Source organism: Orcinus orca, unplaced genomic scaffold, assembly GCF_937001465.1.
Source record: "Orcinus orca unplaced genomic scaffold, mOrcOrc1.1 scaffold_134, whole genome shotgun sequence".
NCBI classification, from domain to species: Eukaryota; Metazoa; Chordata; class Mammalia; order Artiodactyla; family Delphinidae; genus Orcinus; species Orcinus orca.
This window is the reverse complement of record NW_026044033.1, coordinates 150,955-175,940: the sequence shown is the minus strand read 5'-3', so window position 1 is coordinate 175,940 and position 24,986 is coordinate 150,955. Positions and strand designations below refer to the sequence as shown.

The window sequence follows — 24,986 nt, the reverse complement described above, 5'->3', positions numbered from 1 at the left end:
AAGTTCCTTAAGCCAAATATGTAATAGACAAGAGCTACTCCTTGCTCAATGAAATGGACTCAACACCCCATATTAAACGCCTAAGAATGTACCTGACTAGTAAGTATCTTAAAACCTATGGATTGCTATGTCTCTGAAAGAGAATCAAGCATGTGTACAGGGGCATAAACGCAGCAGTGATAGGATTGGAGAGGTTCGGTGAGCAAATGAAGAACCTTTGAAGTCATATTGCATGGTACCCATTCCATGGGTCTCAACTCTCCAGGTTTAAGGGATTCTTCCTTCAGCTAAAACATGCATGTGGAACCCAGAGTATGATCAACCGTGTGATCGGGAGACGTGTTCAAATATGTCTCAGTTCTCGTCCCCTGGTACTCGGGTGCAACATTCCAGACGCTTTACTAACACTCTCCCAACTTGGAGAGTCAGTGCCTTTAACCTCCTGTTTGGCCCAGTTTGCAATTTCTGCGGAAGATAAACAGGATTAGGGAGAACCAATGAGAGACTAGCTGGAGGTGTCTGGACGGGCATATTTAACTCTCATTTCCCACCAGGAAGAGGAATTAACCAAAGGCTCAGCGTGCTGTGCCGGAATCAGATTAGGGCCTGAAGCAATCTTGCGGTGTTGCGGCCAGCTCACAAGAAAGCGAGTTGAAAAAAGGAGCTCAGGGGCACTGTAATTCACAAACCTGCAGAGTTATAAATGACAGCTATCGTCCAAAAATATACTGAAGTAAGGCTGCCAAGAGGACTTGAAAGCGGGGCAGAATTGCAGGAAACCGATTTCAGGAGGTAGACTGGAATTGCATTTAAAGCATAGGAAAAGAGGCAGAATGTCGACAATGATGCACTTGGCCAAAAAGGGCGTATGCGTTTTTTCCTGAATATATTCAGGAAAAAACGCATACGTCCATTTTGGCCAACCAACAAGCTTGCAAAGAAATCTGCACTACAATGAAGTCTCACTTTCCCCCGGTCAAAAGGGCCATCTGAAAAAAGTGTAAAATCCAGAAAGGCAGGACAGGCCATGGAGAACTGGGAGCCTTGTTATGCTGATGGGCGGGATGTAAATTGCCAACAGCCACTCGGGAGAAGTGTATGGTGTTTCCTGAAACATCTAAAAAACAAAGCAACAGAGCCTAGGGCACTTCCACTTATGGTCCTATAGCTTAGGGAAATTAAAATCAAAAAGACACAGCCACCCCAAAATTTGGGACGGCTCTGTTTACAGGAACCTCTTCTGTAGCACAAGTTAAATATGCCAGATAGCAAATAATGGATAAAGAAGTTGCGGTACTTACGTACAACAGAATACCTCTCAGCAATGAAAACTATGTCACCAGGCCCGTACCAGCATAATGAGTGGATTGAGGCACGGTGATTCTAAGTGAAAAAAGTCACACAGAAAAAGAAACATCATAAGGTATCACTAATACACGGAATGTGAACTTGGCTACACATGAACTGAGTTACAAAACAGAACAGGGTCTCAAGTTTAGAAAACCAACTTATGCTTGCTTAAGGGGGAAGGTGAGTTGGGGTGCTGCATAAAACCAGAGTTTGAATTTAGCACAGATAGCGTTCCATAAGCCAAATATGTAATAGACAAGACCTACCCCTTGCTCAACAAAATGGACTCTACAATGAGGTATCACCTCACACCTGATAGAATGGGCCTCATCAGAAAATCTACAAACAAAAAATGCTGGAAAGGGTGTGGAGAAAAGGAACCCTCTTCCATTATTGTTGGGAATATAAATTGATACAGTCACTATGGAGAACAATATGGAGTTTCTTAAGAAACTAACAATAGAATTACCATATGATATAGCAATCCCAGTACTGGACATATACCCAGACAAAACCATAAATCACAAAGAGACATTCACCGCAATGTTCATTGCCTCACTCTTTACAATATCGAGGTAATGGAAGCAACCTAAATGCCCACAGACAGATGAATGCATAAAGCTGTGGTACATATATAAAATGGAATATTACTAAGCCATGAAAAGGAATGAAATTGGGTCATTTGTAGAGACGTCGATGGATCTAGAGACTGTCATACAGAGTGAAGTAAGTCAGAAAGAGAAAAACAAATCTTGTATATTCATGCATATATGTGGAACCTAGAAAAACTGTACAGATTAACCATTTTGCAAGGCATAAATAGAGCAACAGATGTAGACAACAAACGTATGGACAACAAGGGGGGAAAGCTGTTGGGGGGGTGGTGGTGGGAGGAGTTGAGAGACTGGGATTGGCATGTATACATTTATATGTATAAAATAGATAACCAATAAGAACCTGCTGTATAAAAATATAAAATAAAATTCAAAATTAGAAAGAAATAAAATTTAAAAAATAAAACAGAAAAAACAATTATTCCCTTCACATACATGTATTTATATGAATAAATTATTTCCATGCTTATATCTGTAAATACAAAAAAGAGGAATAAAATCTACCTTGAACCAAAAACGAAAAAGAGAAAAAAAACACAGAACCCACCAGTTCCACAGAGGAAAACCGTATCAGGGCACTTGCTCCAGTTGTAAACAATTCTGAAGTTGGTCAGTGGTGGGGAATCGTCTCCCATTCAGCCAGCAGCCCCCACGCAACAAGCGTCCTCATTGCAAAGCTGGGGCACCATGCCGAGGCATCTGTGAGTAAACGTGAGCTGAGCCCCAGGCCAGTTGCTGCTGAACTATTCCCACCCGTCCCAGGTAAAACACCTGAATATATACAAGGACTTGAAAGCCTAGAGGAAGGGCCATAGAGCCACACGAGTGACAGCATGCCGGCCGACTTGGTGCCTGCAGGCCAGCCAGGATGGTCCTGGCCCTGGGTGCTCTTCTGGAAGATTTCCATTTCCCTGCCTGAGATACCCGTCCTGTCCCTGCCCCCACTGCTTTTTTCCTTCCTCACCTCTGCCCAGGGAGAAATTCCAGCAGCAGGTATGGGTGACACATCCTCTTCTTTAGCAGGTGGCAGCCTGGCAACTGCTGCAGAAAGTCCAGCAGAGCCCCACTCACACTGGGCCACCCACAAAGCCGTGGCCTCTCACTCCCTCCCACCAGCCCAACCCCGAGACTGCTGACAGGGCAGAGAAAATGGCGTCAGGCACGGCTGCAGGGGCTCTTGCTGCCTGGAGTGGTATTTATATTGATCTCAACCCAGGCACACCTGGGGAGGGCTGGCCGGCACGGTAAGGCTGCCCAGGTCAGCCAATCATCACCCCTCAGGGGCTCACAGTTGCAGAAAATGGAACTTGCTGAACCGGCCAGGTCCAAGGAACAGGTGTGGGCTCCTGAGAGTCAGGATAGACAAGGGGCTGCAGCTTTGGCTTGTTTTCTAATCATTTCATCTGGCCCATGAGTGGGAGACAACTTCAAGAAAACCCTCTCCTAATGAGAGGAACCCAGGAGTCAGGGAGAGGAGGGGTGGGTGGTGGTTGGAGACAGAGGCCTGGTGCCCCGGGTGCAGTGGAAGTCTCTGGAAGACCAGGTGGAGGGAGGCCGCACAGAGTGATGCCCAGGGTCACAGACCTGTCGCAGCTGCTGTTTGTTAGTTCAAGTCCTGCTCTGAGGTGCTCTGTGTCAGCTCTGAGCGACAGGTGAGCAGGGGGTGCTCTGCAATGAGGGCTATGTGCACAGTTCCTGTGTGCCCAGCCCTGCCACGGTACCTGCAAGGGTAGCTCTGTATCCTGGGAGGGGCCTGACAACGAGAGTCCCGTGGGCTGGGGTGGGGGTGGGGTACCTGCCCAGGTGAGCTCCATATTCTGGGATTGGTCTGACCACGAGAGCCCCATGGGCTGCTGGGGACCTGGCAAAGGATGTCAGGACAGTCAGTGAAGCCACCGAGGATATACCTCCAGCTGCTCCTAATTCCTACACCCTGCTGGTCATTCTACCAACCACCAGGACATGGTATTCTGTATTAGTCTTCAATGATGCCTTCTTTTGTATTCCATTAGTCCCAGAGTCACAAGAAATTTTGGCTTGTGAGTGGCAGGACTCAACGTACAACTAAAACAATACTTCCGGGCCGTCTTGCCCCAAGGGTGCAAAAATTCCCACACCATCTTTGGGGAAAGCTTAGCTAAAGACCTAAAAGTTCTACCTCTGGAAAAGGAAATCCTCCTTCAGTACGCAGACGACATTCTGATCGCCAGCCCTACTAAGGAGGCCTCTGAACTACCAAGCCAATAAAGGATAGAAGTTGTCCAAGAAAAAGCTCAAATATCACAGACTGCGGTGACCTGCCTGGGCTTCATTCTCACAGAAGGTCGGAGAAGCCCATCCCAGGAAAGGGAAGAAACCATTTGCAGCCTTACCCCTTTCTAAAACTAGAAGACAGCTTAGGGGTTCCTGGGGAGGCCAGGGTTTGCTGCTTCTGGATCCCTAACTACAGTCTACTAGCTGGGCCTCTATATGAAACACTGAAAGGAAAAGATGATGATCCTTTTGAATAGAATCCAGAAGTGGCCTTTCAAGAATGGAAAGAGCAGTCAATTCAGACCCTTGCCCTGGAACTCCCTAATTTAGCTAAACCCTTTGACCTTTACATTCCCGGTGAAAGGTGAATCGCCATTGGAGAATTAGTGCAAAAACTGGGACCACTTGAAATGGAACAATGCAAGAATGCCATCCAGGTAGGATAAACTACGGTCACCAAGGGGCTTGGCCCACTGCCACATCTGGCCAAGATACTGGCGGTATCTAAAAACCTGGAAATCAGCAGCCCAAAAGGCCACCTCCCTCCTAAGGGAAAAGGACCCCACGTGGTGATCCTAACCACCAACCATGCCCTGAAGTTGCAGGGTTCGCTCCGTGGGCCCACCAACCTCGAGTGAGGAGACCCTCCAACTCCAACATCCAGAGAGATAACCTGGGGCAACAGGGCACCATGACGACTCGTGTGAACATCACTTGACCTGGAGTTTCTCTCATAAAACAACAAGAGTGTGTCCCAAAAGAGTAGACTACTGCTTGCAGGACTTACTGCACCCAGAGGGGAGCTAATAATCTTGGCGGGGGAACCATATATCACACTGTCACCATAGAAAAGCCTACAGACACCGTGATGATGGTGGTGAATGAGGAACGGGACAAAAGGCAGAGGAGGGGTTTGTCCCAAGCAAAGCCCATTAAAAATCCCTGGGAGATAAAAATAGAATCTGGGCAATAAAGTCAAGTCTAACCTTTTTTATCCTTTGTGCTTTGTCTAATTTCATGTGCTCCTAGGGTCCCGCATGCAGAGGTTCCACACCCGGCACTTCAGACCAGATTTCCTAGTGCAGAATGGCTGGGTCGACACCTCAGCTCCTGGGGCCCAGTGCAGACTCCGCGATATAGAGCCCGAGCTGCAGCCAACCCGGCCCTCGAGAGCTCCGCCCCCTCCCTCCCACTGACTCTGACAGGATCTCTACACAGCAGCCCAGCCCACAGCCCACGGGGTAGTGCATGCTCTCACCTCTCCATTCTCTGATCAAAATATAAAGTTTCCTTTGCTTGTGAACCAAACTCAGTCTCGATCTGTTGGCCCCAATGACACTGGGCAGGGGGACACTTGTTGGGGTCCACTCTGGAGGATCAGTAACAGAAATTGAGACTATTGTAACCTCAATGAACAGATGTGTGAGCCAAACTGTAGTTAACATAGAACAGTGTATAAGGCTCGGGTAAAATAAGATGTTTCTAACACTTCCATTTGATATTTCCATCACTTTATTATAAGCAAGTTCAGTGAAAAGGTTTGTCTTATTTGTCAGGTCAATATTAGAGAAACGAAGTGATTTCTTTCCAAGGATGTACATCTAATAATCTTGGTTAAAGCTTCAATCTTGTTTTAAATGCTTTTCCATTGAAAATGATACCTCTCTTTCAGCTCCCCCATTTCTGAGAAGTATAAAATCTTATAATTTATTATTACCAAAGGGGAAAGGTGGGAGGAGGGATAAATTAACAGTTTGGGATTAACACATACACACTGCTATGTATAAAATAGATCATCAACAAGGAACTACTGTATAGCACAGGGAACTACACTCAACATTTTGCAATAACCTATAAGGGGAAATAATCTGAAAAAGAATAGATATTTTTATTGACATCATCTATCAATGACAGTTAAGGTGTAACCTAAGGGAAGCTGGTGGTGAGTGCTTCTGACCCTGAAGACTTCAATCATCTAAAGTTTGGACTCTGCCTATTTCCCAAGGCCCTTAATGAACATATGTGTAGCCATAGCTTAAAAAATTCCCCAGTTTGGGTTTCGGGGAGACACTGATTTTGAAAAAGCCCTGGTGTTCTCCTTACATGAATGGGACTCTTCCTACTGCTAAAACATGTCTGTCACACCCAGAGGATGGTATACCGTCTGATCGGGAAGAGTTTGGAAAAGGCATCTCATCTCCTCATCTCCTGGTGCTCGGGTTCACCCCTCCAGCGTCTTTACTAACAGTCTCCCCACTTGGAGAGGTCAGCACTGTCAACATCCTGTTGCGTACAGTTTGGAATTTGTCCAGAGGATGAAGCGGAAGGATGAGGAACAATGAGAGACAAGTCCTAGGTGTTCAGACAGGCACATGTCACTCTAATTTCCAATCAGGAAGACGAATTGACCAAAGGCTAGGGTTGCCCATGGAAACAGTATAGGGCTTGAGGAAATCCCGCTGCTTTGTGGCCAGTTCCCATAAACACAAGTTGAACAATGGAACTCAGGGGCAGTAAAATTCACGAAACTGCAGAGTTGAAAATATCCATCACTGAAAAATGTCTTGAGGAAAGTCAGAGAAAAGGACTTGTAAGCAAGGGAGAATGGCAGGAAAGGGATTTGAGGAGGTAGAAAGGACTCGCCGTTAAGCACAAGAAAAGGAGCTGAACATTGCCAACATTGCAGTTGGCCAAAAAGGGTGTATGCGTTTTTTTCTGTATATATTCAAGAAAAGGGCATACACTGTTTTAGCCAACCAAACAGGTGGGCACTGAAAGTCAATACTACAAAAGATATCACTTCGCATCAGTCAGAAGAGCCATCCTCATAAAGCGTAAACAACAGAAATGCAGGACAGGGCAAGGAGAAGAGGGAGCCCTGTGAGACTTATAGTGGAAATGTATATTGCCAACGGCCATTCTGGAGAAGTGTATTGTGTTTACTAAAGCATCTAAAAAATGAGCTACAGAGCATAGGGCACTTGCACTCATGGGCGTATATCTTGGGAAAAACAAAAATCGAGAGGACACAGGCACCCCAATGTTTACCCCCTCTCTGTTTAAAAGATCCTCGACTAGGATATAACTTAAATGTCTCTGGAGAGAAAAAATGGATAGAGATGTGGTACTTAGGTAGAGTGGAATATTATTCAGCCTGGAAATCAATGAAATATGGCCAGTTGTAACAACTCCGGAGGAGTTACGTATGATCATTCTAAGTGACATAATTCAAAAAGAAAAAGACACATATCATAAGATATCACTTAAAGGTGGAATCCAAAATGGCTACACATGAAATAAATTACAAAACAAAAACATAGTCAAATATGTAGAAAACACGCATAAGGCTGCTAAACGGGAAAGGTGGGGAGGGGTGAGGCATCATCCAGGAGGTTGAAATTAGCAAAGATACCATTCCAAATACCAAACTGATAATCAACAAGGCCTACACGGTAGCTGAAAGAACTGCACTCAGCACACTCAAGTCACCGGAAAACAATATATACGACTGGTAAGAATCTGAAAAAGAATTTACTGATGTCTCTCTGTACGTGAATCAAGTGGATGTACAGCAGCAAGAAACAGAGCTTTGAAAATCAGCTGTAACCAATATAGTAATAAATTGAAAAAAATAAACGACAGAGAGACAGAGAAAACCTCTTACAACTTTTCCTCAGGGACGGTGATGCAACATGGATTGAACACATCTAGACCCACAGCAGGATGAGACATAAGGCTGGAAACTGTTTGCACTAAGAGAAATGTGAGGTTGGGTGAGGAAATGCACACCCTTTAAAGTAATACTACCTGGTACCCATTCAATGGGTCCCAAATCTGCAGGTTCAAGGGATCTTCCTACAGCTAAAACATGCATGGAAAACCCAGAGGACTGTACACCATGTGATCGGGAGATGTGTCTAAAATGCAGCTCATTTATCCTCTCCTGGTGCTCCTGTTCACCATTCCAGCCACGTTACTTAGAATCTCCCCACTTGGAGAATCAGCACATTTCAACTTCTGTTTCACACATTTTGCAAATTGTGAGGAGGATGAACGGGAAGAGGGGGAACCAATGAGAGAATAGTTGTAGGGGTTTGGACGGGCACATATCAGTCTAATTTCCCATTAAGAATAAGAATTGAAAAAAGGCTCAGCCCGCCTCGCCGGAGCCAAAATAGGGCCTGAAGCAATCCTGCAGGTTTGAGGCCAGCTCACAAAAGAGCAACTTAAAAAATGGAGCTCAGGGTCACTGCAATTCACAAACCTGCAGAGTTATAAATGAAAACTAACGTCCAAAAATATGTTGAGGTAAGGCAAAGAAGAGGATCTGAATGCAAGACAGAATTGCAAGAAACAGATTTCAAGAGATAGATTGGACTCGTCTTTAAAGCACATGAAAAGCGGCAGAATTTCGACAATGATGCAGTTGGCCCAAAAGGGCGTATGCGTTTTTTCCTGATTATATCCAGGAAAAAACGCATACGCACTTTATTGGCAACGAAGCAAGCAAGCAATGCAAATGTGCACAACAAAGAAGTCTCATTTCCCACCGGTCAAAAGGGCCATCCTAAAAAATTGTAAAAATCAGAAATGCAGGACAGGCCATGGAGAAGAGGGAGCCTTTATACGCTGATGGGCAGTGTGTGAACTGCCGAGAGCCACTCTGGAGAAGTGTATGGTGGTTCCTAAATCATCTAAAAAACAGAGCTACAGAGCATAGGACACTTCCAATCATGGGAGTATATCTAGGGAAGTCTAAAAATCAACAAGACACAAGCACACCACAGTTTAGGGCTACTCTGTTTACAAGAACCTCAACTTCAGTACACCTTAAATATCCCAGGAAAGAGAACAATGGATAAAGAAGATGTGGTACTTATGTACAATGGAATATCTCTTCACCATGAAATCAATGTAATAAGGTTAGTACAAGGATAAAGAGTGGATTTAGGTCTGATAATACTACTTGAAATAAGTCAAACAGAAAAAGAAACATATCATAAGATATCACTTATAGAGGGAGGGTAAATATGGCTGCACAAGAAATGAATTACAGAACAGAACAGTGTCTCACATTTAGAAAACACACTTATGTCAGCTTAAGGGGAAAGGAGAGGTGGGGTGATGCATAAAACCAGAGTTTGAAATTAGCACAGATACCGTTCAATAAACCAAATAGATATTAGACAAGATCTACACCTTGCTCAATGAACTGGCCTCAACACACCCGATACACCGCAGAGAAATATATCTGAGTAATAAGAATCTTAAAACCCATGTATTGATATATCTCCATAAGGGAATCAAGTGTGTGCAGAGCGGCACAAACACAGCAGTGAAAATGAGCTAAACCCCATTATAGAAATAAATTTTAAAAACAAAACGCAGAAACAATGAAAGAGAGAAAAATTCTTACAAAATTTGCTCAGGGGCTGTGATGCAACCTGGATTGACCACATGTAAACCCACAGCTGGATAAGACATAAGGCTGGACACTTGGGGATGAGAGGATTGGTGAGCTTTGGTGAGCAACTGCCAAAAGTTTAATGCAATACTTCATGCTACTCATTCCAAGGGTCCCAACACTCCAGGTTGAAGGGAATCTTCCTACAGCTAAACCATGCTTGGGAAACCCAGCGAATGGTATACCATATGATCAGGAAAGGTTTCTAAAATGCACCTCATTTTTCCTCTCCTGGGACTCTGGATCAACATTCCAGCCGCTTTACTAAAAACATCCCCACATGGAGAGTCAATGCCTTTAAGTTCTGGTATCGCACAGTCTGCAGTTAGTGCGGAGGATGAATGGGAATAGGGGGAACCAGTGAGAAACTAGCTGTAGCGGTTTCAATGGGCACATGTCACTCTAATTTCACATCAGTAAGAAGAATAAACCAAAGGCACAGCAAGGTGCCCCAGAAGAAGAATAGGGCCTGAAGGAATCCTGTGGTTAGGAGGCAAGATCACAAAAATAAGAGCTGAAAAATGGAGCTAAGGGCCACTGCAATTCAAAAACCTGCAGAGTTATAAAGGCCAACTATATTCAAAAAATATATTGAGGTAAGGCTATGAAGAGGCCTTGAAAGCAAGGCAGAATTGCAGGAAACGGATTTCAGGAGGTAGACTGGAATTGCATTTAAAGCATAGGAAAAGAGGCAGAACATCGACAATGATGCACTTGGCCAAAAAGGGCATATGCGTTTTTTCCTGAATATATTCAGGAAAAAACACATATGCTCTTTTTGGCCAACCAAGCAAGCTTGCAAAGGAAATCTGCACTACAATGAAGTCTCACTTCCCCCCGGTCAAAAGGGCCATGTGAAAAAAGTGTAAAATCCAGAAAGGCAGGACAGGCCATGGAGAACTGGGACCCTTGTTATGCTGATGGGCGGGATGTAAATTGCCAACAGCCACTCGGGAGAAGTGTATGGTATTTCCTGAAACATCTAAAAAACAAAGCAACAGAGTCTAGGGCACTTCCACTTATGGTCGTATAGCGTAAGGAAATTAAAATCAAAAAGACACAGCCACCCCAAAGTTTGGGACGGCTCTGTTTACAAGAACCTCATTTATGGTACAAGTTCAATATCGCAGAAAGTGACAAATGGATAAAGAAGTTGTGGTACTTACGTACAATGCAATATCACTCAGCAATGAAATCTATGTCATCAGGCCCGTAGCAGCATAATGAGTGGATTCAGGTATGATGATTCTAACTGAAATAAGTCACACAGAAAAAGAAACATCATAAGATATCACTAATACACGGAATGTAAACTTGGCTACACAGGAACTGAATTACAAAACAGAACAGGGTCTCAAATTTACAAAACCAACTTATGCTTGCTTAAGGGGAAAGGTGAGTTTGGGTGCTGCATAAAACCAGAGATTGAAATGAGCACAGATAAAGTTCCTTAAGCCAAATATGGAATAGACAAGAGCTACTCCTTGCTCAACGAAATGAACTCAACACCCCATATTAAACGCCTAAAAATGTACCTGACTAGTAAGTATCTTAAAACCTATGGATTGCTATGTCTCCGAAAGAGAATCAAGCGTGTGTACAGGGGCATAAATGCAGCAGTGATAGTATTGGAGAGGTTCGGTGAGCAAATGAAGACCCTTTGAAGTCTTATTGCATGGTACCCATTCCACGGGTCTCAACTCTCCAGGATTAAGGGATTCTTCCTTCAGCTAAAACATGCATGTGGAACCCAGAGTATGATCAACCATGTGATCGGGAGACGTGTTCCAATATGTCTCAGTTCTCGTCCCCTGGTACTCGGGTGCAACATTCCAGACGCTTTACTAACACTCTCCCGACTTGGAGAGTCAGTACCTTTAACCTCCTGTTTGGCCCAGTTTGGAATTTCTGCGGAAGATTAACAGCAATAGGGAGAACCAATGAGAGACTAGGTGGAGGTGTCTGGACGGGCAAATTTAACTCTCATTTCCCACCAGGAAGAGGAATTTACCAAAGGATCAGCGTTCCATGCCAGAACCAGATTAGGGCCTGAAGCAATCCTGCGATGTTGTGGCCAGCTCACAAGAAAGCGAGTTGAAGAAAGGAGCTCAGGGGCACTGTAATTCACAGACCTGCAGAGTTATAAATGACAGGTATCGTCCAAAAATATACTGAAGTAAGGCTGCCAAGAGGACTTGAAAGCGGGGCAGAATTGCAGGAAACCAATTTCAGGAGGTAGTCTGGAATTGCATTGAAAGCATAGGAAAAGAGGCAGAACGTCCACAATGATGCACTTGGCCAAAAAGGGCGTATGCGTTTTTTCCTGAATATATTCAGGAAAAAACGCATACGCCCTTTTTGGCCAACCAAGCAAGCTTGCAAAGGAAATCTGCACTACAATGAAGTCTCACTTCCCCCAGGTCAAAAGGGCCATCTGAAAAAAGTGTAAAATCCAGAAAGGCAGGACAGGCCATGGAGAACTGGGAGCCTTGTTATGCTGATGGGCGGGATGTAAATTGTCAACAGCCACTCGGGAGAAGTGTATGGTGTTTCCTGAAACATCTAAAAAACAAAGCAACAGAGCCTAGGGCACTTCCACATATGGTCCTATAGCTTAGGGAAATTAAAATCAAAAAGACACAGCCACCCCAATGTTTGGGACGGCTCTGTTTACAAGAACCTCGTTTACGGTACATGTTCAATATCGCAGAAAGTGGAAAATGGATAAAGAAGTTGTGGTACTTACGTACAATGCAATATCACTCAGCAAAGAAATCTATGTCATCAGGCCCGTAGCAGCATAATGAGTGGATTCAGGTATGATGATTCTAACTGAAATAAGTCACACAGAAAAAGAAACATCATAAGATATCACTAATACATGGAATGTAAACTTGGCTACACAGGAACTGAATTACAAAACAGAACAGGGTCTCAAATTTAGAAAACCAACTTATGCTTGCTTAAGGGGAAAGGTGAGTTGGGGTGCTGCATAAAACCAGAGATTGAAATGAGCACAGATAAAGTTCCTTAAGCCAAATATGTAATAGACAAGAGCTACTCCTTGCTCAACAAAATGGACTCAACACCCCATATTAAACGCCTAAGAATGTACCTGACTAGTAAGTATCTTAAAACCTATGGATTGCTATGTCTCCAAAAGAGAATCAAGCGTGTGTACAGGGGCATAAACGAAGCAGTGATAGGATTGGAGAGTTTCGGTGAGCAAATGAAGACCCTTGGAAGTCATATTGCATGGTACCCATTCCACGGGTCTCAACTCTCCAGGTTTAAGGGATTCTTCCTTCAGCTCAAACATGCATGTGGAACCCACAGTATGATCAACCATGTGATCAGGAGACGTGTTCTAATATGTATCAGTTTTCAACCCCTGGTACTCGGGTGCAATATTCCAGATGCTTTACTAACACTCTCCCGACTTGGAGAGTCAGTGCCTTTAACCTGCTGTTTGGCCCAGTTTGCAATTTCTGCGGAAGATGAACAGGAATAGGGAGGACCAATGAAAGACTAGCTGGAGGTGTCTGGACAGGCAAATTTAACTCTCATTTCCCACTAGGAAGAGGAATTAACCAAAGGCTCAGCGTGCCATGCCGGAAACAGATTAGGGCCTGAAGCAATCCTGTGGTGTTGCGGCCAGCTCACAAGAAAGTGAGTTGAAGAAAGGAGCTCAGGGGCACTGTAATTCACAAACCTGCAGAGTTATAAATGACAGCTATCGTCCAAAAATATACTGAAGTAAGGTTGCCAAGAGTACTTGAAAGCGGGGCAGAATTGCAGGAAACCGATTTCAGGAGGTAGACTGGAATTGCATTTAAAGCATAGGAAAAGAGGCAGAACGTCCACAATCATGCACTTGGCCAAAAAGGGCGTATGCGTTTTTTCCTGAATATATTCAGGAAAAAACGCATACGCCCTTTTTGGCCAACCAAGCAAGCTTGCAAAGGAAATCTGCACTACAAAGAAGTCTCACTTCCCCCCTGTCAAAAGGGCCATCTGAAAAAAGTGTAAAATCCAGAAAGGCAGGACAGGCCATGGAGAACTGGGAGCCTTGTTTTGCTGATGGGCGGGATGTAAATTGCCAACAGCCACTCCGGAGAAGTGTATGGTGTTTCCTGAAACATCTAAGAAACCAAGCAACAGAGCCTAGGGCACTTCCACTTATGGTCCTATAGCTTAGGGAAATTAAAATCAAAAAGACACAGCCACCCCAAAGTTTGGGACGGCTCTGTTTACAAGAGCCTCGTTTACAGTACACGTTCAATATCGCAGAAAGTGAAAAATGGATAAAGAAGTTGTGGTACTTACGTACAATGCAATATCACTCAGCAATGAAATCTATGTCATCAGGCCCGTGGCAGCATAATGAGTGGATTCAGGTATGATGATTCTAACTGAAATAAGTCACACAGAAAAAGAAACATCATAAGATATCACTAATACACGGAATGTAAACTTGGCTACACAGGAACTGAATTACAAAACAGAACAGGCTCTCAAATTTAGAAAACCAACTTATGCTTGCTTAAGGGGAAAGGTGAGTTGGGGTGCTGCATAAAACCAGAGATTGAAATGAGCACAGATAAAGTTCCTTAAGCCAAATATGTAATAAACAAGAACTACTCCTTGCTCAACGAAATGGACCCAACACCCCATTTAAATGCCTAAGAATGTACCTGACTAGTAAGTATCTTAAAACCTATGGATTGCTATGTCTCCGAAAGAGAATCAAACATGTGTACAGGGGCATAAACGCAGCAGTGATAGGATTGCAGAGGTTCGGTGAGCAAATGAAGACCCTTTGAAGTCATATTGCATGGTACCCATTCCACGGGTCTCAACTCTCCAGGTTTAAGGGATTCTTCCTTCAGCTCAAACATGCATGTGGAACCCAGAGTATGATCAACCATGTGATCAGGAGACGTGTTCCAATATGTCTCAGTTTTCGTCCCCTGGTACTCGGGTGCAACATTCCAGACGCTTTACTAACACTCTCCCGACTTGGAGAGTCAGTGCCTTTAACCTCCTGTTTGGCCCAGTTTGCAATTTCCGCGGAAGATGAACAGGAATAGGGAGAACCAATGAGAGACCAGCTGGAGGTGTCTGCACTGGCAAATTTAACTCTCATTTCCCACCAGGAAGAGGAATTAACCAAAGGCTCAGCGTACCGTGCCGGAACCAGATTAGGGCCTGAAGCAATCCTGCGGTGTTGTGGCCAGCTCACAAGAAAGCGAGTTGAAGAAAGGAGCTCAGGGGCACTGTAATTCACAGACCTGCAGAGTTATAAATGACAGCTATCGTCCAAAAATATACTGAAGTAAGGCTGCCAAGAGGACTTGAAAGTGGGGCAGAATTGCAGGAAGCCGATTTCAGCAGGTAGACTGGAATTGCATTTAAAGCATAGGAAAAGAGGCAGAACGTCGACAATGATGCACTTGGCCAAAAAGGGCATATGCGTTTTTTCCTGAATCTATTCAGGAAAAAACGTATACGCACTTTTTGGCCAACCAAGCAAGCTTGCAAAGGAAATCTGCACTAAAATGAAGTCTCACTTCCCCCCGGTCAAAAGGGCCATCTGAAAAAAGTGTAAAATCCAGAAAGGCAGGACAGGCCATGGAGAACTGGCAGCCTTGTTATGCTGATGGGCGGGATGTAAATTGCCAACAGCCACTCAGGAGAAGTGTATGGTGTTTCCTGAAACATCTAAAAAACAAAGAAACAGAGCCTTGGGCACTTCCACTTATTGTCCTATAGCTTAGGGAAATGAAAATCAAAAAGACACAGCCACCCCAAAGTTTGGGACGGCTCTGTTTACAAGAACCTCATTTACAGTACAAGTTCAATATCGCAGAAAGTGAAAAATGGATAAAGAAGTTGTGGTACTTACGTACAATGCAATATCACTCAGCAATGAAATCTATGTCAACAGGCCCGTAGCAGCATAATGAGTGGATTCAGGTATGATGATTCTAACTGAAATAAGTCACACAGAAAAGGAAACATCATAAGATATCACTAACACATGGAATGTAAACTTGGCTACACAGGAACTGGATTACAAAACAGAACAGGGTCTCAAATGTAGAAAACCAACTTATGCTTGCTTAAGGGGAAAGGTGAGTTGGGGTGCTGCATGAAACCAGAGACTGAAATGAGCACAGATAAAGTTCCTTAAGCCAAATATGTAATAGAGAAGAGCTACTGCTTGCTCAACCAAATGGACTCAACACCCCATATTAAATGCCTAAGAATGTACCTGACGAGTAAGTATCTTAAAACCTATAGATGGCTATGTCTCTGAAAGAGAATCAAGCGTGTGTACAGGGGCATAAAAGCAGCAGTGATAGGATTGGAGAGGTTCGGTGAGCAAATGAAGACCCTTTGAAGTCATATTTCATGGTACCCATTCCACGGGTCTCAACTCTCCAGGTTTAAGGGATTCTTCCTTCAGCTAAAACATGCATGTGGAACCCAGAGTATGATCAACCATGTGATCGGGAGATGTGTTCCAATATGTCTCAGTTTTCGTCCCCTGGTACTCGGGTGTAATATTCCAGACGCTTTACTAACACTCTCCCGACTTGGAGAGTCAGTGCCTTTAACCTCCTCTTTGGCCAAGTTTGCAATTTCTGCGGAAGATGAAGAGGAATAGGTAGAACCAATTAGAGACTAGCTGGAGGTGTGTGGACGGGCAAATTTAACTCTCATTTCCCACCAGGAAGAGGAATTAACCAAAGGCTCAGCGTGCCGTGCCGGAACCAGATTAGGGCCTGAAGCAATCCTGCGGTGTTGCGGCCAGCTCACAAGAAAGCGAGTTGAAGAAAGGAGCTCAGGGGCACTGTAATTCACAAACCTGCAGAGTTATAAATGACAGCTATCGTCCAAAAATATACTGAAGTAAGGCTGCCAAGAGGACTTGAAAGCGGGGCAGAATTGCAGGAAACCGATTTCAGGAGGTAGACTGGAATTGCATTTAAAGCATAGGAAAAGAGGCAGAACGTCCACAATCATGCACTTGGCCAAAAAGGGCGTATGCGTTTTTTCCTGCATATATTCAGGAAAAAACGCATACGCCCTTTTTGGCCAACCAAGCAAGCTTGCAAAGGAAATCTGCACTACAAAGAAGTCTCACTTCCCCCCTGTCAAAAGGGCCATCTGAAAAAAGTGTAAAATCCAGAAAGGCAGGACAGGCCATGGAGAACTGGGAGCCTTGTTTTGCTGATGGGCGGGATGTGAATTGCCAACAGCCACTCCGGAGAAGTGTATGGTGTTTCCTGAAACATCTAAGAAACCAAGCAACAGAGCCTAGGGCACTTCCACTTATGGTCCTATAGATTAGGGAAATTAAAATAAAAAAGACACAGCCACCCCAACGTTTGGGACGGCTCTGTTTACAAGAGCCTCGTTTACGGTACACGTTCAATATCGCAGAAAGTGAAAAATGGATAAAGAAGTTGTGGTACTTACGTACAATGCAATATCACTCAGCAATGAAATCTATGTCATCAGGCCCGTGGCAGCATAATGAGTGGATTCAGGTATGATGATTCTAACTGAAATAAGTCACACAGAAAAAGAAACATCATAAGATATCACTAATACACGGAATGTAAACTTGGCTACACAGGAACTGAATTACAAAACAGAACAGGGTCTCAAATTTAGAAAACCAACTTATGCTTGCTTAAGGGGAAAGGTGAGTTGGGGTGCTGCATAAAACCAGAGATTGAAATGAGCACAGATAAAGTTCCTTAAGCCAAATATGGAATAGACAAGAGCTACTCCTTGCTCAACGAAATGGACTCAACACCCCATTTAAATGCCTAAGAATGTACCTGACTAGTAAGTATCTTAAAACCTATGGATTGCTATGTCTCCGAAAGAGAATCAAGCATGTGTACAGGGGCATAAACGCAGCAGTGATAGGATTGCAGAGGTTCAGTGAGCAAATGAAGACCCTTTGAAGACATATTGCATGGTACCCATTCCACGGGTCTCAACTCTCCAGGTTTAAGGGATTCTTCCTTCAGCTCAAACATGCGTGTGGAACCCAGAGTATGATCAACCATGTGATCGGGAGACGTGTTCCAATATGTCTCAGTTTTCGTCCCCTGGTACTCGGGTGCAACATTCCAGACGCTTTACTAACACTCTCCCGACTTGGAGAGTCAGTGCCTTTAACCTCCTGTTTGGCCCAGTTTGCAATTTCCACGGAAGATGAACAGGAATAGGGAGAACCAATGAGAGACTAGCTGGAGGTGTCTGGACGGGCAAATTTAACTCTCATTTCCCACCAGGAAGAGGAATTAACCAAAGGCTCAGCGTGCCGTGCCAGAACCAGATTAGGGCCTGAAGCAATCCTGCGGTGTTGCGGCCAGCTCACAAGAAAGCGAGTTGAAGAAAGGAGCTCAGGGGCACTGTAATTCACAAACGTGCAGAATTATAAATGACAGCTATCGTCCAAAAATATACTGAAGTAAGGCTGCCAAGAGGACTTGAAAGTGGGGCAGAATTGCACGAAACCGATTTCAGGAGGTAGACTGGAATTGCATTTAAAGCATAGGAAAAGAGGCAGAACGTCCACAATCATGCACTTGGCCAAAAAGGGCGTATGCGTTTTTTCCTGAATATATTCAGGAAAAAACGCATACGCGCCTTTTGGTCAACCAAGCAAGCTTGGAAAGGATATCTGCACTACAATGAAGTCTCACTTCCCCCCGGTCAAAAGGGCCATCTGAAAAAAGTGTAAAATCCAGAAAGGCAGGACAGGCCATGGAGAACTGGGAGCCTTGTTATGCTGATGGGTGGGATGTAAATTGCCAACAGCCACTCAGGAGAAGTGTATGGTGTTTCCTGAAACATCTAAAAAACAGAGAAACAGAGCCTAGGGCACTTCCACTTATGGTCCTATAGCTTAGGGAAATGAAAATCAAAAAGACACAGCCACCCCAAACTTTGGGACGGCTCTGTTTACAAGAACCTCATTTACAGTACAAGTTCAATATCGCAGAAAGTGAAAAATGGATAAAGAAGTTGTGGTACTTACGTACAATGCAATATCACTCAGCAATGAAATCTATGTCATCAGGCCCATAGCAGCATAATGAGTGGATTCAGGTATGATGATTCTAACTGAAATAAGTCACACAGAAAAAGAAACATCATAAGATATCACTAATACACGGAATGTAAACTTGGCTACATAGGAACTGGATTACAAAACAGAAGAGGTTCTCAAATTAAGAAAACCAACTTATGCTTGCTTAAGGGGAAAGGTGAGTTGGGGTGCTGCATAAAACCAGAGATTGAAATGAGCACAGGTAAAGTTCCTTAAGCCAAATATGGAATAGACAAGAACTACTTCTTGCTCAACGAAATGGACTCAACACCCCATATTAAACGCCTAAGAATGTACCTGACTAGTAAGTATCTTAAAACCTATGGATTGCTATGTCTCCGAAAGAGAATCAAGCATGTGTACAGGGGCATAAACGCAGCAGTGATAGGATTGCAGAGGTTCGGTGAGCAAATGAAGATCCTTTCAAGTCATATTGCATGGTACCCATTCCACGGGTCTCTACTCTCCAGGTTTAAGGGATTCTTCCTTCAGCTCAAACATGCATGTGGAACCCAGAGTATGATCAACCATGTGATCGGGAGACGTGTTCCAATATGTCTCAGTTTTCGTCCCCTGGTACTCGGGTGCAACATTCCAGACGCTTTACTAACACTCTCCCGACTTGGAGAGTCAGTGCCTTTAACCTCCTGTTTGGCCCAGTTTGCAATTTCCGCAGAAGATGAACAGGAATAGGGAGAACCAATGAGAGACCAGCTGGAGGTGTCTGGACTGGCAAATTTAACTCTCATTTCCCACCAGGAAGAGGAATTAACCAAAGGCTCAGTGTGCCGTGCCGGAACCAGATTAAGGCCTGAAGCATTCCTGCGGTGTTGTGGCCAGCTCACAAGAAAGCGAGTTGAAGAAAGGAGCTCAGGGGCACTGTAATTCACAGACCTGCAGAGTTATAAATGACAGCTATCGTCCAAAAATATACTGAAGTAAGGCTGCCAAGAGGACTTGAAAGCGGGGCAGAATTGCAGGAAACCGATTTCAGCAGGTAGACTGGAATTGCATTTAAAGCATAGGAAAAGAGGCAGAACGTCGACAATGATGCACTTGGCCAAAAAGGCCGTATGCGTTTTTTCCTGAATCTATTCAGGAAAAAACGTATACGGCCTTTTTGGCCAACCAAGCAAGCTTGCAAAGGAAATCTGCACTACAATGAAGTCTCACTTCCCCCCGGTCAAAAGGGCCATCTGAAAAAAGTGTAAAATCCAGAAAGGCAGGACAGGCCATGGAGAACTGGCAGCCTTGTTATGCTGATGGGTGGGATGTAAATTGCCAAAAGCCACTTAGGAGAAGTGTATGGTGTTTCCTGAAACATCTAAAAAACAAAGAAACAGAGCCTAGGGCACTTCCACTTATTGTCCTATAGCTTAGGGAAATTAAAATCAAAAAGACACAGCCACCCCAAAGTTTGGGATGGCTCTGTTTACAAGAACCTCATTTACAGTACAAGTTCAATATCGCAGAAAGTGAAAAATGGATAAAGAAGTTGTGGTACTTACGTACAATGCAATATCACTCAGCAATGAAATCTATGTCAACAGGCCCGTAGCAGCATAATGAGTGGATTCAGGTATGATGATTCTAACTGAAATAAGTCACACAGAAAAGGAAACATCATAAGATATCACTAACACATGGAATGTAAACTTGGCTACACAGGAACTGGATTACAAAACAGAACAGGGTCTCAAATGTAGAAAACCAACTTATGCTTGCTTAAGGGGAAAGGTGAGTTGGGGTGCTGCATGAAACCAGAGACTGAAATGAGCACAGATAAAGTTCCTTAAGCCAAATATGTAATAGAGAAGAGCTACTGCTTGCTCAACCAAATGGACTCAACACCCCATATTAAATGCCTAAGAATGTATCTGACGAGTAAGTATCTTAAAACCTATAGATGGCTATGTCTCTGAAAGAGAATCAAGCGTGTGTACAGGGGCATAAAAGCAGCAGTGATAGGATTGGAGAGGTTCGGTGAGCAAATGAAGACCCTTTGAAGTCATATTTCATGGTACCCATTCCACGGGTCTCAACTCTCCAGGTTTAAGGGATTCTTCCTTCAGCTAAAACATGCATGTGGAACCCAGAGTATGATCAACCATGTGATCGGGAGATGTGTTCCAATATGTCTCAGTTTTCGTCCCCTGGTACTCGGGTGTAATATTCCAGACGCTTTACTAACACTCTCCCGACTTGGAGAGTCAGTGCCTTTAACCTCCTCTTTGGCCAAGTTTGCAATTTCTGCGGAAGATGAAGAGGAATAGGTAGAACCAATTAGAGACTAGCTGGAGCTGTGTGGACGGGCAAATTTAACTCTCATTTCCCACCAGGAAGAGGAATTAACCAAAGGCTCAGCGTGCCGTGCCGGAACCAGATTAGGGCCTGAAGCAATCCTGCGGTGTTGCGGCCAGCTCACAAGAAAGCGAGTTGAAGAAAGGAGCTCAGGGGCACTGTAATTCACAAACCTGCAGAGTTATAAATGACAGCTATCGTCCAAAAATATACTGAAGTAAGGCTGCCAAGAGGACTTGAAAGCGGGGCAGAATTGCAGGAAACCGATTTCAGGAGGTTGACTGGAATTGCATTTAAAGCATAGGAAAAGAGGCAGAACGTCCACAATCATGCACTTGGCCAAAAAGTGCGTATGCGTTTTTTCCTGCATATATTCAGGAAAAAACGCATACGCACTTTTTGGCCAACCAAGCAAGCTTGCAAAGGAAATCTGCACTACAAAGAAGTCTCACTTCCCCCCTGTCAAAAGGGCCATCTGAAAAAAGTGTAAAATCCAGAAAGGCAGGACAGGCCATGGAGAACTGGGAGCCTTGTTTTGCTGATGGGCAGAATGTAAATTGCCAACAGCCACTCCGGAGAAGTGTATGGTGTTTCCTGAAACATCTAAGAAACCAAGCAACAGAGCCTAGGGCACTTCCACTTATGGTCCTATAGATTAGGGAAATTAAAATCAAAAAGACACAGCCACCCCAACGTTTGGGACGGCTCTGTTTACAAGAGCCTCGTTTACGGTACACGTTCAATATCGCAGAAAGTGAAAAATGGATAAAGAAGTTGTGGTACTTACGTACAATGCAATATCACTCAGCAATGAAATCTATGTCATCAGGCCCGTGGCAGCATAATGAGTGGATTCAGGTATGATGATTCTAACTGAAATAAGTCACACAGAAAAAGAAACATCATAAGATATCACTAATACACGGAATGTAAACTTGGCTACACAGGAACTGAATTACAAAACAGAACAGGGTCTCAAATTTAGAAAACCAACTTATGCTTGCTTAAGGGGAAAGGTGAGTTGGGGTGCTGCATAAAACCAGAGATTGAAATGAGCACAGATAAAGTTCCTTAAGCCAAATATGGAATAGACAAGAGCTACTCCTTGCTCAACGAAATGGACTCAACACCCCATTTAAATGCCTAAGAATGTACCTGACTAGTAAGTATCTTAAAACCTATGGATTGCTATGTCTCCGAAAGAGAATCAAGCATGTGTACAGGGGCATAAACGCAGCAGTGATAGGATTGCAGAGGTTCAGTGAGCAAATGAAGACCCTTTGAAGTCATATTGCATGGTACCCATTCCACGGGTCTCAACTCTCCAGGTTTAAGGGATTCTTCCTTCAGCTAAAACATGCGTGTGGAACCCAGAGTATGATCAACCATGTGATCGGGAGACGTGTTCCAATATGTCTCAGTTTTCGTCCCCTGGTACTCGGGTGCAACATTCCAGACACTTTACTAACACTCTCCCGACTTGGAGAGTCAGTGCCTTTAACCTCCTGTTTGGCCCAGTTTGCAATTTCCACGGAAGATGAACAGGAATAGGGAGAACCAATGAGAGACTAGCTGGAGGTGTCTGGACGGGCAAATTTAACTCTCATTTCCCACCAGGAAGAGGAATTAACCAAAGGCTCAGCGTGCCGTGCCAGAACCAGATTAGGGCCTGAAGCAATCCTGCGGTGTTGCGGCCAGCTCACAAGAAAGCGAGTTGAAGAAAGGAGCTCAGGGGCACTGTAATTCACAAACGTGCAGAATTATAAATGACAGCTATCATCCAAAAATATACTGAAGTAAGGCTGCCAAGAGGACTTGAAAGTGGGGCAGAATTGCAGGAAACCGATTTCAGGAGGTAGGCTGGAATTGCATTTAAAGCATAGGAAAAGAGGCAGAACGTCGACAATGATGCACTTGGCCAAAAAGGGCGTATGCGTTTTTTCCTGAATATATTCAGGAAAAAACGTATACGCCCTTTTTGGCCAACCAAGCAAGCTTGCAAAGGAAATCTGCACTACAATGAAGTCTCACTTCCCCCCGGTCAAAAGGGCCATCTGAAAAAAGTGTAAAATCCAGAAAGGCAGGACAGGCCATGGAGAACTGGCAGCCTTGTTATGCTGATGGGCGGGATGTAAATTGCCAACAGCCACTCAGGAGAAGTGTATGGTGTTTCCTGAAACATCTAAAAAACAAAGAAACAGAGCCTAGGGCACTTCCACTTATTGTCCTATAGCTTAGGGAAATGAAAATCAAAAAGACACAGCCACCCCAAAGTTTGGGACGGCTCTGTTTACAAGAACCTCATTTACAGTACAAGTTCAATATCGCAGAAAGTGAAAAATTGATAAAGAAGTTGTGGTACTTACGTACAATGCAATATCACTCAGCAATGAAATCTATGTCAACAGGCCCGTAGCAGCATAATGAGTGGATTCAGGTATGATGATTCTAACTGAAATAAGTCACACAGAAAAGGAAACATCATAAGATATCACTAACACATGGAATGTAAACTTGGCTACACAGGAACTGGATTACAAAACAGAACAGGGTCTCAAATGTAGAAAACCAACTTATGCTTGCTTAAGGGGAAAGGTGAGTTGGGGTGCTGCATGAAACCAGAGACTGAAATGAGCACAGATAAAGTTCCTTAAGCCAAATATGTAATAGAGAAGAGCTACTGCTTGCTCAACCAAATGGACTCAACACCCCATATTAAATGCCTAAGAATGTACCTGACGAGTAAGTATCTTAAAACCTATAGATGGCTATGTCTCTGAAAGAGAATCAAGCGTGTGTACAGGGGCATAAAAGCAGCAGTGATAGGATTGGAGAGGTTCGGTGAGCAAATGAAGACCCTTTGAAGTCATATTTCATGGTACCCATTCCACGGGTCTCAACTCTCCAGGTTTAAGGGATTCTTCCTTCAGCTAAAACATGCATGTGGAACCCAGAGTATGATCAACCATGTGATCGGGAGATGTGTTCCAATATGTCTCAGTTTTCGTCCCCTGGTACTCGGGTGTAATATTCCAGACGCTTTACTAACACTCTCCCGACTTGGAGAGTCAGTGCCTTTAACCTCCTCTTTGGCCAAGTTTGCAATTTCTGCGGAAGATGAAGAGGAATAGGTAGAACCAATTAGAGACTAGCTGGAGGTGTGTGGACGGGCAAATTTAACTCTCATTTCCCACCAGGAAGAGGAATTAACCAAAGGCTCAGCGTGCCGTGCCGGAACCAGATTAGGGCCTGAAGCAATCCTGCGGTGTTGCGGCCAGCTCACAAGAAAGCGAGTTGAAGAAAGGAGCTCAGGGGCACTGTAATTCACAAACCTGCAGAGTTATAAATGACAGCTATCGTCCAAAAATATACTGAAGTAAGGCTGCCAAGAGGACTTGAAAGCGGGGCAGAATTGCAGGAAACCGATTTCAGGAGGTAGGCTGGAATTGCATTTAAAGCATAGGAAAAGAGGCAGAACGTCCACAATCATGCACTTGGCCAAAAAGGGCGTATGCGTTTTTTCCTGCATATATTCAGGAAAAAACGCATACGCCCTTTTTGGCCAACCAAGCAAGCTTGCAAAGGAAATCTGCACTACAAAGAAGTCTCACTTCCCCCCTGTCAAAAGGGCCATCTGAAAAAAGTGTAAAATCCAGAAAGGCAGGACAGGCCATGGAGAACTGGGAGCCTTGTTTTGCTGATGGGCGGGATGTAAATTGCCAACAGCCACTCCGGAGAAGTGTATGGTGTTTCCTGAAACATCTAAGAAACCAAGCAACAGAGCCTAGGGCACTTCCACTTATGGTCTTATAGATTAGGGAAATTAAAATCAAAAAGACACAGCCACCCCAACGTTTGGGACGGCTCT

The 24,986-nt window shown here is 44.1% G+C and overlaps 1 long non-coding RNA gene across 3 annotated transcripts in view; it reads left to right on the top strand.

The window, feature by feature from the left end:
- Positions 1-24,986, top strand: part of LOC125963358 (uncharacterized) — a 437,328-nt gene that overhangs the window by 379,911 nt on the left and 32,431 nt on the right. The window lies entirely within an intron of this gene.